The sequence below is a fragment of the Rhea americana genome, unplaced genomic scaffold (assembly GCF_003343005.1).
Source record: "Rhea americana isolate MKP2758 unplaced genomic scaffold, rheAme1 scaffold_95, whole genome shotgun sequence".
Lineage (NCBI taxonomy): Eukaryota > Metazoa > Chordata > Aves > Rheiformes > Rheidae > Rhea > Rhea americana.
This window is the reverse complement of record NW_028187144.1, coordinates 1,809,897-1,814,160: the sequence shown is the minus strand read 5'-3', so window position 1 is coordinate 1,814,160 and position 4,264 is coordinate 1,809,897. Positions and strand designations below refer to the sequence as shown.

The following is a 4,264-nucleotide window of genomic DNA, read 5'->3' as shown; positions in this document are numbered from 1 at the left end:
TTCTACCACCCGCTATTAGCAAGCACACAAATAAAGCAAAAYGCAATTAAAGGAACTTTTAATGCTCTGCTTTTCTCCCCCGGTAGCGATTTGCTGGTGGCTTCCCCCCACAGCTGTGTAACAYGCATCAAGCAGCGAGAAAATAAAACCGCCTTCCCAGCCCCTGCAAGCAGTGCAGGATCCTAAACACCGTCCTCGCACAGACCTCTGCCGAGCCTCAGCGCAGACGAGACCTGGCTGCACGTTTACGTGGACACCACCAGCTCGGGGGCAGGTCTCGCCTTCCGCCCCCTCTCCCTTGGTGCTGAGTACAGCCAAAGTTTCACACTATTAGAAATAACTCTGTACACAAAGACATTTGCGTGAGGGGAAAAAAGAAAAAGATCTCTGCCTGCACCGCGGGTCAGCGCTGCCCTCCACAGCCCCGTCGGAGCTTCATTTAGGGCTCTCACCTGCGGTAGCTGTTCCCAGCCCTACRGCAGAGGCAGCAGAGAAGCAGGATGCCTCCAGGAAGCGTTTCTAACCTCATTTCTGAGGGATGCGGTTGAAACATCAACCTTTTAAAGGGCTAACATCCCTCGCTGGCAATGCTGCTTCCTAACGGAGGCAAGACACGCGGGAGTCCCGAGGAAGCGCSGCTTGGAAGAGCCAAGGAGCAGCAACACGCCTGGCTCCAGCCAGTCCTCCCTCTCCTTCAGGCCGAGAGGCGCCGCCGGCGTCCCCGCCGCACGCCTCCGAGGTGTCCTGACCCGCACGCTCCCGCTCTTCGGAAGGTACCTCGCCATCCGTGCTCACTCACGCTGCACGAACCAGATCGTCGGCGTAACCCATCCTTCTATTTTGGGGTTGCCCCGAAAACCAGCTTCTGCAGCAGCGCTGGGACTGAGAGGTTGGGTTCACCTCACCTTGCTCCCGCTGGCCCCGGCGGGACTTCTCCTGCCGGCGAGTACCTCCCGCCGGCGGCCCGGGGAGCAGCGGAGAGGGCCGCGAGGGGCGTCGTGGACGGCGCTGCCACAGCTCCCCGGGCTTTTTCCCGAAACGGCGCCAAAACCTAAGCACGTCACGTCACTGCTGCTTTCCTCCGCGTATTTTGATTTTTGAGAAGATTAACGCTGGTTTTTCCTCCCTCCCCGGGGAAACGACACCCCTGCGGCAGTACGCCCGCCAGCGTCGCAACGGGTGCAGAGCTACGCCGCTAATAACAGCGGAGAAAGCTGTTTCGGCTGCATTTAAGGGCCCCACCAGCGAAGCCGCCGTCTCACACGGTTCACGGCAGCATTCAGCGCCCGCTCCGAGTCCGAGTACTCCGTAAACGTAGGACCGTCACCCGGAAAGCCCTTTCTTCAGACTCGGCCTGCCCGTTTTCAGGGCCCCCGGGGCGAGCTGCGTTCGTACGTGCTCGACGTGGGCTTCCGCCAGTCTTCCCCCGCCGAGGAAACGCTCCTCCGTTCACCGTTGGTCCTCGACACACCGGCACAGCAGGAAACACACCTGTGGACCGGGGACACCATCCCCGGGCGAGCGCCGCAAGGGGCAGGAGAAGACTTCTTCTCTCCTTTTCCAATCCTCTGCTCCACCTGCCACACAGCTAATTCACAGATGCCAGGAAAAGGCCCTGAAATCCCCCTCCATAAACTAAGCTGTGAGCACTAAGTGCTCTTACCTGTTTGGGTTTTTTTTTTTTTTTTTTTTTTTTTCCAAGATGTTATTAAATATTTCAAAAGAAATTACGTGTTCTTCGGTTCAGAATTTGTAGCCATCTCAAATCTGGAGTGACCTAATTATGAGCAGTCAACAACTTCTTATACTCTCAAAATACACCGAACGAAAAAAAAAATCCCTGTCTGCTGCTGAAGGGCTCCAGCCTCCGCATCTTTAAACTCCATTATACTTTTTCCCTTTAAAGCGAACGCAGGCCTCAGGCTACAGCATGGTRAGAGTACTTTTGAGAAATGTTTGCCCTTGCTTTCTTAATTTAAAATCATGCCATCTAGAAAGGACCAAAAGGGAATAAAATAAAATAAAGTAACAGTCCATTATTCCTACCTTTTCTATTTATTCTCTGCAACGGAGAAAAGAAACCACAGAGCTCRAACGATGAGTGTGGTAGTAATAAATTATAGAGGCAGGTAATAAACACATAATGTGTATATATTAATTCTGCTCATTTAATCACCCACTTGCAGGCTGCCTTACCTCCTCCAAGACTACTTCTGGCATTCCAAAGCCCAGAGCGGCCTCGGGTAACAACCGCCACCAAAAAATGCCTTCCTTCCCCCAAAATCGCTCAGTGCCAAGGCCCCAGGTAATCAAAATTCAATTCAGCACAGCAGCAGCTMTAGCCATGTAATATTGGATATCACGAAGAGAAATCAGAATACTAAAAAGATCCCCCCTTTCAAAAAAAAAAAAAAGATAAAGAAAAAGAACAAGAAGAAGAAGAAGAAAAGAARAAGAACTAAAAGCAAAAGAAAACCCACTCATAGGATTTATTCCTACTTTTTCAGGTTCCAAGATATCAAAATTACAGTTTATGAGGTAGGGGAAGAACTAAAAACAGTTTACTTTTATTGTTCATCTCCCTTGTAAATCTGTTACACTTCAACTCAAGGCATTTAGCCTTATGACAAAGTAATACGAAAAGCGTGTCCAGTAATATTTTTTAAAATCTCACAAAATATGAGGAGAGGCTTTTATAGTAATGTCCTGCTTGTATATTACTTGTGAGCAATTGGAAGCCACAGCAGACCTGTAGCGGTATTTTGGCTAAAGTAAGCAATAGGATTTAAATGGATGCTTTGTATTTTTATTCTTAGACATGCAAATGTGTCTTCAGCATCCTTCCCCCTCTTCTTCCTCCTAGCTCCCTCTAGTGCACTTCAGAATATATTGCGTTTTTCTTCTTTAATTAATGCCAACATAAGCATTTGCTAAAGGGTTTTTGTTTGGGGGCTTTTTTTTTTGTGTTTTTTTTTTTTTTTTTTTTATTTGAAGGACCTGCACAAACTCTCACCACCTGCTCAGGCGTTTTTATTGAATATATTCTTCACCTATGCTTTACTCCAGCACTCAAGCAGCAACAACGGCCTCTCTGCTGGCAATACAAAATATTGTGTGTATGAAATATTTTATGTAGGAGCCAGTGTATTTAAAATTTTATACATTTTAAAAACACCTATTAGCTCCACTCTTTCTTCTAAGTAGAGAAAGCCAGCTTAAATGTATCCTACTCCTTGCCCATTCCCACTCCAAACAAGATTTAGTCCCTAAATTGGAGATTACTAAAACCCAACAGCTGAAAATACAGATGTAAACATCATCTGCTCTAAAAAGTCATTTAAGGAATGTGATCAACACATTTTATATGTACTGTGTCCCAGTATAAAATAGAATTAAAAACAGAATTAACAACTTCTCCAAACTGCTTCTATCCCAGCTCTGTATGTTGGACCACTTTAGTAGCATGTTTGTTCTATTCGTAGATTTTAAAATGTGAAAAAGAGAATTCACTTCAGAAGAAATCAGAAAAAGAGCTTAGCTAAAGATATAAAATTTAACCTTTCATCACCAGTGTCACTTACAGTAACAAAGAAACAAAAAGGTTATACATAGAGAAAAAAACCCTGACTGTACAATATATTGGAAGATAGCCCTGGCATCACTTGTAGCATCTTTCTTCATTAGATTTCAAAATTCCTTCATGTGGACAAAAGCATTTATTGCCACTTCCCATTTCTGAAACAGTCAAACACTATTAACGCTGTCCAGTCCTCTTCCAAATACCAAATTTAATCATTGGTTTCTACTTAATTTCAGCAAATAATTTTCTTAAACTTAGCCGCAGGTTAGGACGACAGCATGGGGTCCTGCAAGTTAAGACATTTCCTTTCAACATGCTCACGCGTGCAGGCAGACCAGAGCTGTTCCCTACAACTGCACTGCTGGTGAACGACAGCGGAGCATAACTAACCAGAGCTTCAAACTTCCTCGGAGAGCTTGAAGCTAAAGGCTGTGTTAGTGCATATTCATTCTACTCTCATGGTAATGCGCACTGAAAATATTACATAGAGCAACTTGCTTTTGAAGAGAACAGTTTCTTTATACATAACATGTGCCTCTAGTTTTGAGAGGAGAAAAGACAGTTTTGGAAAACTGAGAAYACTGGATTAAGATTTTTCCTCTTTTCAACCACTCTTAGGAGTCCAAAAAAGTCTAAAGCATTTTTCATCAGATTTTCCTCAAGATGACTGGCAAAAAAAAAAAA

General features: G+C 45.5%; 1 protein-coding gene across 3 annotated transcripts in view; it reads right to left on the bottom strand.

The window, feature by feature from the left end:
* CAB39L (calcium binding protein 39 like) overlaps window positions 1-4,264 on the bottom strand; it is a 62,243-nt gene that overhangs the window by 44,156 nt on the left and 13,823 nt on the right. Inside the window, exon 1 of one of the 3 annotated variants that reach the window (XM_085324944.1) lies at window positions 453-564. The exons of the other annotated variants lie outside the window; for them this stretch is intronic. The gene's annotated coding sequence lies outside the window, so the exon portion shown is untranslated. Of the gene's footprint in view, window positions 1-452; window positions 565-4,264 lie in introns of those variants that run through there. 3 annotated transcript variants of the gene reach the window in all.